This window comes from Bactrocera latifrons, unplaced genomic scaffold (assembly GCF_001853355.1).
Source record: "Bactrocera latifrons isolate USDA-ARS-PBARC rearing strain unplaced genomic scaffold, ASM185335v1 scaffold_55, whole genome shotgun sequence".
NCBI classification, from domain to species: Eukaryota; Metazoa; Arthropoda; class Insecta; order Diptera; family Tephritidae; genus Bactrocera; species Bactrocera latifrons.
The window spans coordinates 1,235,427-1,250,680 of NW_017537212.1; the positions used below are offsets into that span (position 1 = coordinate 1,235,427).

Below are 15,254 nucleotides of genomic sequence, written 5' to 3' on the forward strand. Positions count from 1 at the left end.
GCACAGATAAATGGCCAATAGGGCGTTCAAGGAGGTAGATGGGACTGCGCCAACAACAATAAAGTATATATGGGCGCACAAGAGCAACATGTGAGGATGTTCAACTTTTCAACTTGTTTACCCAACCGCTGTATCGCGACAGACAGGACACCGGTAAGTAGCGAAGACTACCAGAAAAAGGCGGAGACTCTGCGATGGAATGAGTTATGGAGGTGCAAGTGGTGTGCTGATTATGGAGGTTTGGCGCTCCGCAAAAACAGCATAGTTTCAGTTAGTGCAGAGAATCTTTCAACGCTAAAGACACAAAAATATCGTAAAAGTAAACAATAGAAAGAAATATTGAAAGGAAACAAACAAAATTTAACTAGAAAAAGGTAAATTTAAAAGTGTAAAAAATGACATCGTAATAAAATAAGGTGAATTGAAGCAACTTGAAAAACCCGCCAAAATTAAGCATTAGCAGATCAAAGATGAAATGATGTCGGAGATGCGCATAAGAAAAATTGGAAAAAATCGATTCTTGCATAAACACGGAAAGGGCGGGCAAGTGTTGCAGTTTGCGTAGAGAATGCGCAGACTTTTTTACACTTTGTCAATGAATTCTTGTACTTACATATAAGCTCATTGAACGAGAAAGTAAGTAAACAAGCCAAAAGCGTGAAAATAAAATATTTGAAGTGAAAAAAGAAGGAATTGGGAAATAAAACAAAACGAACAAGTAAAAATAGCGGTGAAAGTGATTTTGAAGAAGCAAAAACTAGTGCAAACTAACATGTTTTAGATGCAAGTATTTCTAAAGGACACCGCAATATGCAAATAGTTCCTTCTTCCTCTTTACTGGCATAGACACTGCTTACGCGATTATAGCCGAGTTAACAACAGCGCGCCAGTCGTTTCTTCCTTTCGCTACGTGCCGGCAATTGGATATTCCAAGCGAAGCCAGGTCCTTCTCCACCTGGTCCTTCCAACGGAGTGGAGGTCTTCCTCATCCTCTTCCCATATCTTCAGAACTCATATACCTTCATCAAAGTCATGTTTTCAAATAAACTTTAGAGTAGGTTCAACATCGAGGCCTTGCATATATTTTACAAAGCCAGGAGAAAATTGTCTGATGCTTAGGAGCTGGGGTAAACAAAATATCAAATAGAACATATAATTTAACAAACAAACAAACAGAATGCTGAAAATCGGCAACGAAATGCAACACTGACGTTCGTTTACTTACTGCGAATATGAGTGTAGAATAAATGCGAACAATATTATTAACACATACTAGTACATTAATATGTAACAAGAATCTACACTTGTTCGGTATAACAATTATTGTCATTTGGAAGCAATTCAAATGATTCCAGACAGTAAATTTGTTCATTTGTGTTAGTGTGAGTGTACTCGACTGGAATTGTTGTAAAATAAAATGTTAATCTTGTGTACAAGTGTGGAAACATGTTGCGACAGAAATGGAAATAAATAGCTGTATATTTGCTTATAAGTAGAAATACACCAATTGGAAAGACAGGGCGTATGAGTAATACCGGGCGATGCCAGCACATTTTTTATACACTGACATTTGTATCAAAGCATCCAAAAACTTGTGACGTTGTGTTGAATAAGCGCAATTTCATGAAGTAGTTCGTGATAGAGGTTTCAGTGATTAAGGTCACGGGATTCAAGGATATAAAAGCCCACTAAGTGGCATCTTGAAGAAAGTCCTTTCAATAAACACTTTCTAACACAAAATTCTAAAACTTCCTTAGAGTACCGAAATATTGCAACGAATATAAGTGTCTTCAAATTCCGAAATAGCAAGGGTCGGCATATAATTTTGCGTTTAACATTCCATTACAAGCATGTACAATTGGCTGGGCGCTTGCCAAAGATGACAACATTAAAGCAAAAATCGCGCCAACAATTCATGCCTCAGCGACTGTCTGGCGCATTGTGCTCGTCTGCTTCTACATATACATATGTATATATTACCGAGCCTCAAAGTGAATCGCCGTATGCCTGGCTACTGTTTAGCTGTTGTATTCGTTCTTTTTTTTATCCTTATCGCCTCCGTTCTAGTTGTCGGAGCCGATACTGTTGGTTATCCTGGCATCGTTCGCCATTATTCAAACTTTATTTGCGTGCATCAGCAGCTTATTGAATTGTATACGTAAGCGGAATATAACAGTAACATCATAAGTGTGTATGGCAGTGTGTGATTGAATGACTGCGACCATATCCGATTTACTTACATATATAATAAGCTTTAGTAACATTTTATTGCCAGAAGGCGAGACTACTATTGGATCAAGCGCTGCAAATTTACCGTTGTTTTTGTTTATGCAAACAAATAATATCTGATTTTAAAAAGTGCGCCAATTCACTGATTTTAAAAATATTATAAAAATATATGAAACTAGTGTCCTGAACTAAGTTTAAAAATTTTAATTATACAATATATTTTGCTTTATTTATGTAATACAAGGTTAAGCACACCAAACCCTTCAGTATTACCATGTTTTAGCAGAAAATGTCATATTCAAAGTTTTTAGAAAGCAAATTAAATTATCTACAGCTTTTATCGTTTAGCTTGCGGTTATTATGGCTGCCATGGAGATGCTGGCAGGAATAAACCTCCCTTTTGCAAAAAACTGCACAGATAGTTGAAAACATTCAAACACAAGACACAATATAAATTAAAAGGCAGAAAGAGCCATAAAATAAAAGTAGATTTTAAGTTAAACCCAAATGCCTAGACAACTGCATACACATATACATATGAATATAAGGACTCTTGTGATAGCCGTGACAACTGTGTACACACGTAGACATGAATACAATGACTCTTGTGATAGGCGTGTAATTTATGCGAATATAAATTGTACGATGTGCCTGCGGCGCTTAAGGCTCCTGAAACAGAAAATAATATTTATGATTTAAAATAATATTGCTTTTTACATTTCTTTAATTAGAAGCGATTCAAGTGCAGTATTTAAAGAACATTACTTAAGGAAATTTGTAAAAATTATGTGGACCGACTAATAAAAATAAACTAAAATAAAAAAACAAAACCAAAAAGTATAAATCTTTAACAAAAGCATTGCGATGAAACAAAGCCATAATTTTAAGAATTTAGAGCGCTTTTTGTGCACATACTTCCTTCGAAAGTAATGCTTTGTGGCCACTCGACCGCATTGGCCAATTGGCAGACCGAAAGCAAAGGATAAATATTTTTCTAACCATGCTTGCCATCAGTATCTGTCTGACTGACAACCAATCCGACGGGTTTTTCGAAAAAAATGGATTTTACATTTGCATATTCTTATCTCGGCATACACTATATACTTTGTACACCCTTATACCATACCAATGTGGGTGTCGGGCTTTTAGCATTTAGTTAACTCAGTGCGGGCGCGTCGAAGCATTCAGGCATTTGCGTAAGTATACAAAGCCAAAAAGGCCACAAAACAGCTGCCACATGCTCACACACACACCAAAACGGAAATGTTTGCATATATTTGTCGGTATGCAGTTATGTCGGAATGTGTATGTGTAATTGAATCCCGACAAGCAGCTATCATTCCGACACATCAATCGCTCAATCCATCAGTGTTGCGAGGGGATTGTTGAGCAGCTACCGTGCTGTGACGTGAATGACAGACGATAGCAAACAACGTTGCACACTCAAACACACACGCACTGAAGCTTATTCACATTCTAACGGTGGCTTCCAAACGCACCCACACACATTCATACGCAGCCATATTCGTTTCCGTCCAATATCGCCTCACACCCCTGGCACTCAATCGCTTATCTCTGTGGCAACATTCATACTCAGCGTCACACCTCCAATCCCACTGCCAGCCTCTCTCTACATCATGTAATTGATGAGAATTTGTTGCTGTTTTTTATTGTAAATATTTAAATGCTTTTAAATTTTGGCAGTCTGTTTGGACGTTACATAACACACACTTATCTCTGACATAATATTTAAATTTTTATCGTCTCAGCTTTGGTTTTCATGAGCATTACCTACAACAACACTTCGCATGTGTAAGTAATACCTACACTTCATTCTGTTCTAGTTAACTCTGTCAATCAAAAAACTGTGGTTGGAAGCCTTATTGTAAGTTGGCACTCTGCAATCAATATTCCAAATTGGTAAGGCAAACAATATTGAAATAAGTAAGCAAATATTTTAACAGATGTACAAGAAAGGTAATGCAAAACATTTTAGTTTTGATAATAGGAATTGCATAAGCTTTGCTTGACTAAAGTAAGCAAGTCACTACCAAATAAAATTTACTAAGAGATTGTTGTAATAACACTTTTGTTCATTTTTGGTATTGTTATTTTATATAGCATGAAGTACTTTCTTATTTCGTATTCTTCATCGAATTATTTTATAAAATCAATGAAGCTTTTCTTGGCATTTCGTGGAGCCAAGTTATTCACCTTTGACAGGTTTTTATTAAACTTGACAATACGCCTCATTGTAGTAACTGTTTTGTTCTCCAAATAAAAATAATTGCTTACATTTAGGGTTTATTCAAATAATTTTGATAAACATAAGCATCTCACCTGTTATAATTTACAATAAGAATATTTGAACCAATTATCGCTAGAATCTATGTTACCTTTGCAGTTGAAGGCATTAGTAATTGTCAGAGTATTTTATTCTTATAACTCTATTAGAAAATAAGCGAAGACTACATTAATGATGTTTCCACTGAATAATTATTCTGCAGAATGCATTTGTCAGAGTTTATGTGTTTACTTTGGGTACAAGTCTACGCTAAAATTATAATTAATATAACAGTCTGCCTAATTGTAGGCTTTGTGATTGTGTTTGTTTTAGTAAACATAAACGTTAAATAATTATGCGATAGGAAGCAGTTCCATTTAAGTACACTAAAATGTTGCGCATAGTTTGGTGCACTGTCGAGTTCTAAACATTACATTCCACAAATCAACTGTAGAGTGTTGGAATGAATAACATGTCGGCAATAGAATAATGTATTTGATGCCAACATATGTCGCTTAATACCTAATAAAGTTACACACAACATTTGCTAATACTTCCTCTTACTAGCGCACCTAGTCACATTTGCCATCCATCTTATTCGGCTTGTCAACCGTTATCAAAATGTCAGGTTACTTTAATCGCATTGCATGCACATGTGTGATTGAATACACTCTAGTGTTTTTATTCGAATGCAAGCAAATGAAATTTAATGAACAACGACAGACGAACACTTTAGAGGTGGAGTGGGCAAAAGGAGATGCAAAACGTGTCGCAAACTCCGATATTTGCAAAAATACTGACCCAATGAACCGGCTTTGAGATAAATTTAGACATGAATGAAATTAAGGAAAAGTCGCGAATCCTATTGCTAATAAGAGTGTGATTAATTTGTCAAAGAAAAGTTATATTTGGACAACTCATTTGCGCAAGTTGTGAGATAGAGCGATTGTCTCTTTCTTTGGCACAATAACATAATTATTTCTTAGTCACTTTTTGTAGTTATAATGCCAAAGTTTTTTCATTTCCAGGGAAGTGGTTGTGCGGCTTTAATCCAATCCACGATTAATTAGGCGCGTAAGACAAATATACTCCGACTAATCTCGTAGGTTTTAGTTCGTCGAAGATTAAAAGTAAATCAATGGGTGTATTACCGTAATTTTAAAGGTCATCAATTACTTGAGTTTTAATGGCAATAAAAAGTGCTGTTAAGTAGCACTAATAAATAAAAAAAGAGAGTTTCAAGCACTCAACTCACAATAAATTTTTTAATTTATTAAAATACATTACCCTTTCATCAAAGTTGGAATTAATATTTTAAAATAATTAAATGTAGGAATTGAATTAAAGCGCGATTAGAACATTATCAACGACAGAGAACCGCACAAGCCAGTCATCGGAGCACTAGATATTTGAGTTTCCTTGCCAACATTCGGCGAATTAACGGCAACGTGTTGAGCACAAAATGGACAGCCGAACAAGCAACAGGTTGGGGAGTCGATGGTGTGATTTACCACAAAACACACCACATCCCACACCACACCGTGGTTCCGCATATCGATCACACATACCTACAATCAATAAACCCAGGCGGTTTCAAAATGAGTGAAAGGGGAAATATCAGATGAATGGTTGAGGATAGCACACTGATGACCTTGGGTCGTGGGGGGTTTGGTGAAGGTCGAAATTGACTTGTTTGCACTTTAGTAGAACGCATGCATTCATACGGGCACACCAGCTCTTAGCTTATGTAATGGAGAAATCGACTGAACGGTCAACGGTAAATTCAGAATGTAGTCATACTTATATGAGTATGTGCGTGTAGCCGATTGTCATAATCAAATGGCAATCATGGCAAACAAAATCCGTAGGAAATTAAATTCTTATCGAATGTCACATGCGTTTGCGTTGAGTTTCGAGACTCAATTTTGACAGCTGACTGAGCAGGAAGGTAACTTTTGGAAAATGAAATTGAATTCTCCGTAAAAGCATTGCCCAATAGACTTGGCAGTCAACAAGACAAGCACCATTTAATTATAAATTTAATCAAATATTGACCGTCGTTGAATTTTGTACGAATGACATTGCATAATTTCAGGTTCTGCTTACAACGCATGCTATACTAATGTGTATGAGAACCTTGGAATTTTGCAACTCTGCCTAATGAATAACGTGCTTGTCTTATGTAAATTAAACGAATTCTGGTCGTTCGCATTGAAACTCCAATTGAAATACATTTGCGTACATGCACGGCAGCAATGCTTAAAAGTATGCAGCAAATATTGCATTTCAGAATTTACTGCGGAAAGCAGCAAATCAAATGAAAGCAATGATTTTCAACACCAAATAAATGCCGGAGCCACCGGAATGCAAACATAAGTGGAAAATACCTTATGTAATTGATGAAATACTACAAATAATAGACTTCCTTTGGCAATTCCGTTTCTACTGGAAATTACAGCAAAAATGTCAGAGTAATAATTGATAGAAATCAGTATATTAAATTATATATAATATAAACGCATTTTACTAAAAATAAGCAATGACAACATATAAATATAATATGTTCGTATATGCGCCTAAAATTCTGCAACGCAATGCTAATGAAAAGTGATATGGGGACAGAGGAAGCACTTAATAGTCGACTTACTTGTGGAAAACCTCCCCTCTGAAATCAGTTTTTGGAGATATACCTTAAGCTTTCACACAAACCTCAGAAGAATAGATTCGCCAAAATTTTAACCATTGTGAACGACGTATGATTTGCAATACACCCTAAATATATTAATTTTGAAAGTTTGGGATATTTTAACGTGACGCCGCCTCCATCTTCAATCCGCTAACCACAACAACAAATAACACGTCATTCAAGTCAAACCGGCTGAGCGCACTCACATCACGAGGCATTAGCATTTCCGCACCCAATAAACCGGCAAAACGTTAAATAGACTCCTTTACACATTTCACTACAAGTATGGGCAAATAAAATTTTATTGCCGCCACAAGTGCATGCGTGCTAACAGTGGCAATACAGCGAAGGTAGAAGGCGCAGGGCGACAGCGAGCAACGGATATACACGTGTCATTTCAGAGCTCCCCAGAACGGTGTGTATTCATATATGAAGTATTACGCGCGGCGTATTAAGTGTTCACAGTCAATTGACAGGCATGAATGTCAACAGTGCAATATTAATAATTACGAGTACAACAACAAGCACAACAAGAGCAAACATTTTGAATGAATTTCTGAATTTGTTCGCAGCAAGGTTAGTAGTGTTGTAATTTGGGGTCCCGCCTTTTGGGATCCTCATTTGCATGCATCTCTTTATCGTTTATAACGATTTTCGCACTAATATTGGTCGTTGTAAAATTATTTCCGTATTTCTAATCAAATTTTAACTTATTTTTTTTTTTTTTTTTTTTACTAATAAATAAAATTTACAAATATTATATGTTCCACTTTTGTTGATCACTTTTTGCCGTTTTTCCGCTAGAGACATTATTCCATCGTGTAAATTTCCAGAACGGAACCGAGCGAATCATTGCTGTGCAACACGAATTGATACAGCATCGCCTCCGTAAGCTTCACAAATTCCATTAGAGGATTGCGTGGAATTCTTCCCTTTTTATATAAACATTTCAAAATATAGCGAATTTCTTCATTACTTTCACTCATTTTTGAACAGCTGTGACTGTTTTTCAATTTCCCCGAATTTAATTTGCTTGGCTGAAGCTTAAAATCTCACCTTCTCAACACTATATGGTATGACACAATGTGATTGGTAGCACGAAACATCTGCAACGGCGTCTATTCACAAAATACGAAAATACTTTTTTGACTACCCAATATTTGTAATATTATAAACATTATTACAGAAGTCAATTCGCTCTTAAACTTGGAGACAATTTTCGGGGTCCTGAGAAAGCATTTATGGGAGCACGCTTATGGAAAATAATCTTTATGTGAATGGATATAAACTATTCAGGATATAATTACTTTTTAAAATTTTGGTATACAAAATTAAAAATATCGAATTTTTTAATTGCGGTTTTTTATACTTTTATTTACACAATATTATGGAGTATGTAACATTTTAAAATAGGCTATTTGATAGGAGTAGTAACAGTTGGGTATAGGTAAAACAATCATATTTTTATATTTGTTGCATATGCACAGGCGTTCATTGCTTTCAAAGGATTTAGCTGGAAATGAGAAGCATATCATATTATATTTAAAAAATATTCTTTATAAGTGGAAGGGAAACGGTGTCAATGACTTCTAAACATTAACATATATATATGTATATGTGCATACATTCATTCATACAAATTTACATATATGCGAAGGCACATACAAAAAGAAATTCAGATCCTCAGTTACCTTTCCAAAACACTTGCACATGTGTGCCATATTAAGTGAATATACAAATACGTACACGCAGACACAGAAATATATACGAAATGCCTGTGGGAAGTGGCAAACACACCTGTTGGATGCAATCAGTCATACAACGAGCCGTTCTTTATGTGAAACATCAAGCTACAATTTGCGGCATCAATTGCGCCCTAGTTAGTGCAGCATACACCGATTCAGTTGGGGTGCAGCAAGGCACAACAGGTACATGTGCAACAAAAGCTACGTAATTACATTGCACGTAGAAATTGCCGACACTTCTTGTATTTCACACACGCATCGCAGGCAGCACTTCCATCCACCCTTTCAAAGCGCAGCGACTGCACTTGCAACATCACGCTTTTATGCAACACACTTGTATACAAATTAGCTTAATTGGGCTATAACGTGATGCAAATAAGCTAATAACACCACAGGGACACACACACCCAGTAAAATGCGAGTGCTTCACGGCAGGCTTCCACTCCACTCCACCGGCACATGCTTCCAAAAAATTAATTTTCCTCTCTGTTGCAACACATGTCGGCGTTGCTCGACGCGTGCGCTTGGGGAGTGGCAGCATGTTTCCCCACATTGGTAAGTGACTCAGTGGTGTGCTGAACACAATTTGAGTTAGCGTTAATTTATATGCGACTTTCAACAAGTTATTGGCACACATTAGCCCCTCCCCCCTCCCAGGCATTCGCTCAAACTCTTTTGTTTGTGGCACGCAAAAGCAATCAAATCATGCATGCAAATGCAATAACATATGAATTGTTATTATGTAATAGCAGCACTGTATTACTTATGGGTCGGCAGCGGCAACATCATTTGTTGCACAAATCACTTCCGAAACGTGTTTTGCGTGTTGTGGTAGATTAATTATGAAACAATGTCTGCACAGAGCTTTATATATTGTTCAATATATTCGCTATTGTTGTTGCTCTTGTGGTATCGGCATAATTATTCTTGTTTATAATGATTGGAATTCCCGGTTTGGTGGCGTAAGCTTAATAAAAAAATATGTGGTATGTAAAAATAAAGCATACAAATAGGAGCATGAGCGGAAATATCTAAACAAACAAGTGTAATATGAATAAATAACGATTGCGTATTACACAATTAGCTCGAATAAAGTCCAATACTGAAATTATTGCCTCAGCGCCTAAAAATAAGATAATCATGTAAAAGTACATAATCTATATGCTATACCACATTTATATCCGATTTCTATGTATTACTTATTGAATAAAAATATCATGGAATTATCATATAGCAGCATTAATTACATATGATTAGATTCGCTTTTGAATTTTTTTAGATAATTCATTTATATATGTCCGAATTGGGCTAGCATATTTAGTATTTGTGTTTAATGCAAATTGCAGACTCAAAATAGCTGCCAAAAATAGTCATAAGAATAAACTCCTCATAAAAGGATTTTTTTACTTCCAAACCAAAAAAAATTGCTCTAATGCTAAAATCTTTAAGGTTTTAATATTTTCTTTATTAGCCGACATCCTGAATTGGCCATTGAAAAACTTTTAACTCGAATTATTATTTCAATAGCTACTCATGTTTGAAGAAGTATTGTTTATTAATTACGTGTGCTTACCGTCAATGAAACCTCTTAGTATACACTAAAGGCCAAGCAGCAAGGTCGAATCGAAAGAAATGCTCCTAATTGTATGCAATAATTAATACAAATCGAATGACCGGAGGATTATGAAAATTTTCGAAGTGCAGAACCTTGTTAAGCTGGAAACTTGCTGAGTTTGAATTAATTCTGTAACTTGTATATGTGTGTGTATGGGTCGTTGTTGTTGTTGTGTTAAGCGAATTCGCCATAGCAAATTAGTTTATGTATGTGTGTGTGTGCGCTCCACTACTAGGAAGCAATGCTCGTCAATATACTCGCAAAAGGAAATCGTGAAATGAGAACGAATCTAACTAGCTGCTCGTAGCCATTTAGCGCTCTGTGCAAAACCCTTTATCGCCATCAGTTATAGCGCAATAGCACCAACAACAACAAATAGGCAACGTACACTTACACAAATCCGCTGTAAAATCGATGCGCTTCGAGTATTTCATTGTCAGCAGCAACAGTAAGTGAAAATGGAGGACTTTATTCAGCAAAAATTTCGCACACACACACACAAGTATGTATACAAATGCAAATGCTATGCTGCTACTTAGTGCAATCAGCAACAGCTATTGGCAGCAATCGACATCATTTGCCGCTGGCCGGTATCATCGCTAATGAAGCCGGCAACGGCCTCGAACACCAATACGGGTCTCTTCGAATGTATGGGTGTGAGTGATGGCAAGTATACCGGAGGAGGTGTGTGAGGGAAGGGGCTAAAGCGTGCAAGCAGAATCCGATGCCTTTGCGATTGCGATTGCGGCTTGATTGAATTAACCCAATAACAATTTGAAATTGAGTAACAGAAACGGTAACGGAAACGCTAAAAAAAGCAACAACACCACCATCACATTATATAACTGAAAAGCAGCAGCTGAATATTTTCGCACTGCGACGCAACTTAATTCATTTACAATTTTTGAATATGGTTGTATCAAAAGCAAAAACATATTAACGACGTTGTACAATTTCACACACATACATATATTTTTATGATTACCAATTTACCAGCGCTTAGCGCAAGTTAAATCCAACACATTTGCTTGCTTTTGCATTTTCACAGCATTGCGTTGTTGTTGCTCTCTTCGCGTCACATCTATTCGTTTCGTTCACAATGCTCAGGCGATTATTGGTAAAAGTAAGCGGATCTGGTGTGGATAAAATTGTGATAAGTGTTGGTAAATGATGACGATTACAATAGCTAAGCTCCGATAGCAACGGAAACAACAACAAAAACAAGTACAGAGTTACAATGCGAAGTGTTGCAGATTCGCCACGAGTATTTCATGTTGTGCAGTATTACAATTATCCTTTATTATTTACTCTAATTAAAGTTTGCAGTTTCATGGAAAACATAGTGAGGTAAATGTTTCTTAAAGAGATTTTGTCTCGGCATTATGACTCTTTGATATTTAGATGATTACGCAATTTCTTAAAATTTACAAGTTATGATGTCACTGTTTTGAGCCAACATCTTTTAATCAAGAGGTAATCAAACGCTCAGTCTATTTTAGTAGAGCCAAAATCTTCGGATTTTGCAGGTAAACCAAAAAAAATTTATAAAACACCTCAAAAAAAGCAAAAGAGGTCCCCCGAAACTCGGTATGGAATTATTTTTTTACTTTTTCAAAGTTATTTCATAATTTCCGCCGCACTAAGGACTAGTTAAGTGTCTCAAAATGCTGAAATAAATTTATGTTATTTATTTATTCACCACAGAAATGTCTACAAATAATACCTTTGTCAGAGAACATAAAAAATCTTTTCGTCTAGTTTAAAAATATTTGATACCCAGGCATTCGACCCATTTCTTATACCCCTCTTCAACATTTTTCAGAAAGGTAAAATTAAAGTAATTTCGGGGTTTGGTCGTGACAGTGATATCTAGATATTACGCTGCCGTGCTTCACGCAGCTTCAATTTAGCAATCGTCAAACTGATCCGTCATGACTTTTGATTTTCTGTGCACTGGGGTCGTCTTAGTTCAGATATCCTCCCTTGGAGAAAGTTTTATGTCGAAATTCGTTAGCGGAACACAATTATTTAAATATGGACGGGAATCAAGTAGGCGTACAAAACTACTTCTTTCCAAAAAAAAACAAAAAAAAAATACAGCGAATACAAAAAGTAATAGTTTTAAGCGCAACCATTTGGCAAAATTTTCGAATCAGCCTTACTATGTACTAATTTCCATTAAACTTTCCCCTACACTACTGCTGAAGCAAGAACAACATTTTATTACATTTGGCTTGACATACGCGGCACTTTAAAAAGTTTGCAAAAAATTTTACACTCATTTCACATCTGGGAGTATGTATATGTGAGCATGGAAGTTTTTAATTTAGATTTCGTTTGAGAGTTCTCACATGCAAGCATGAATGTGTGCGTGTTTGTGCATTCCAATTGAAGTTGAAATTTATTATGAGAAAAACTATTTCGATTCACGAGAATGCGTTAATTATACTTCCGTTAGCATATTGACGCAAACTTATTTGAATGGGAAAAACTCACTTACATTCCACACACACATACGCGCGCGCACACATATATATTACATATTCGTGATGAATATTTGTATTCTCAGCTCACATTTCAGCTACTGTGAGGAAGAGGGAAGGGGGAAGAAAGTAAAAGTTTCACCATGTGTGCAGTGTCACTTGAAATCAAATTCCCAAGCACATTTGTGCGCCAATGCCCGCTTATTTACACCGCCACATCCCTCCTCAATGAACTGCGAGCGACTAGTTAGCGCGGTTGGCGCGGGAAGCTGGGCATATTTGCCTACACTCGAACAATTTTCATCAGCAGAGCAAACTCATCAACATGAAGTCCAATGGCTTCTGCAGTGAAATGGAAAAGCGGAATTACACGCGAGTGTTTTACAGCAAAAAAAAGCAAGAAAGGGATTGCAGCTCGAAGTCTATTGTTGTAGGAATGTGGAAAATTCTATAGAAAATTTCTGTAGGAAAATCATTATTCAAGATTCGAAACAACTACACACAAGAGTATCGCAATTGGAATCTTAATCGAAACCTTAATTGAAATCTAATGATTCGATATACATATATTTTAAAAGTTGACATGGTGGGAGACACACCAACCCGCTATATATCTTAAAACGTAAAAAAATACACTTTTGATATGTTGAATCAGCATTTACGAGACAAAAATGAACAAATGCCTTTGCAGACTGAACCAAAATCTTGACGTTTTTCGAAAAGAAGCTGCATACTATTTGATTAAATAAGAATGAGTTTAACAATAATGGAAGTTTTATGTAGGTAAATGTATTGCTTCAGACTGGGCTCCGGTGTTAATGTTTAAGTGGTATGCTCCTTGCTCATGCTAACGGGAGGGCACGACCGCAATCCAAATGACTTTGTGCAAAAGCGCTTACTGTGGGTCAAAGTGGGTAAAATCAACGATTGAATACAGCCAAACTACTTCCAGGAGTCGAACCAGCAGTTTGTACTATCGTTCGTGCTGGTGTTTATCGCTCGTCGTTTGTTCATGTTAGGGCAAATAGCTGTTTGTCCGTCCTCGATGACATACCCTTTTTGAAAAAAATGTCTCTCCTCACCCCTGGTTTTATTCCATAAAAAACGAATAGCTTTAAATAAATTTTTATTCATACCGCTTTAAAATATATACTATTTATACTAAATACAGCATAAGCTTAGGGTTCCTCCGACCATTTGCTATTGATTACTGAAGGTCGTCTTGTAGAAAGAAATATTTGACTAGAATGTGGTTACTTGTGAGAAACTCTTTTTTGGGAAAAGTTGCTGCATGATAAGAGTCTACTGAAATCAACAAGTTCAATTTCAATACTGTCTTACCTCAGCGCTCAACTTTCATGAAGTTTTACCTGTAACGAAAAAATTGATTTTATAAAAGAAATAGTCATCAATATATAAAAATAATAAAAATTAGTTTTGAGTTGGATTTACCGCAGTTCACGAGATCAGCTATCGCAGTCTAATCTAGAGGGGGCAATGAGGGCTCACTTTTCGCAATAGAAGGCAACTGTAAACCAAACTTCGCTTTTGAAAGGAAATGTTAACTTCACTGTGGTATAGAGCTACAAATAATAATATAAATAAATTTTGCCTCATCACTTTGATAGTTCTTACCATGTATTTTCATGATTATAACGAGTAACCTGCTGAGTCAATAACAATACATGAAACAGAAAATGACATGTTGAGGCTCAGCGCCGCAAAACTATCACAGCATTTACAAAAGGAATGGCTTAAATGAGATGCTCGACAGGAATGACAAGTTCACACGTTTACACGCCACCATCGATAATGTCGCCGAAGCAAATATCGGTCATGACGATGTCATTCAACAGGATTTTTTTCAGGAGCAAGATGCCCATTATGACTATGGCAACGCAAAAGAAATAAATGCGTTGACTGCGACAGCAAGGCGCCGGTCACGACACTATTGAAAGCAGTGAAGCGCATCCATAGAACTGAAAGAACTCAGCCACGTGCGCAAGGCATGCCCGACGACAACCAAAGGCGTCAGCCTTTAATGCGATTTCCAACAACAATAAACACCGACTACGTCTCACTCATTAACAGAATAAGTGGGAAGCAGAGCAGGATGAGTAAGCGCCAAGAGCGGTGAGGAAAATGGACAGCAACCGCGGCGGCGGCCATCTGGCTATCAATGATGTCCGTCATCGGACACAATGAGCAAAGG

The 15,254-nt window shown here is 36.6% G+C and overlaps 1 protein-coding gene across 3 annotated transcripts in view; it reads right to left on the bottom strand.

Moving 5' to 3' along the window:
* The window catches only part of LOC108974343 (furin-like protease 1), a 240,956-nt gene that overhangs the window by 130,168 nt on the left and 95,534 nt on the right, over positions 1-15,254 (bottom strand). The window contains exon 1 of one of the 3 annotated variants that reach the window (XM_018942097.1): positions 14,384-14,412. The exons of the other annotated variants lie outside the window; for them this stretch is intronic. The gene's annotated coding sequence lies outside the window, so the exon portion shown is untranslated. Of the gene's footprint in view, positions 1-14,383; positions 14,413-15,254 lie in introns of those variants that run through there. 3 annotated transcript variants of the gene reach the window in all.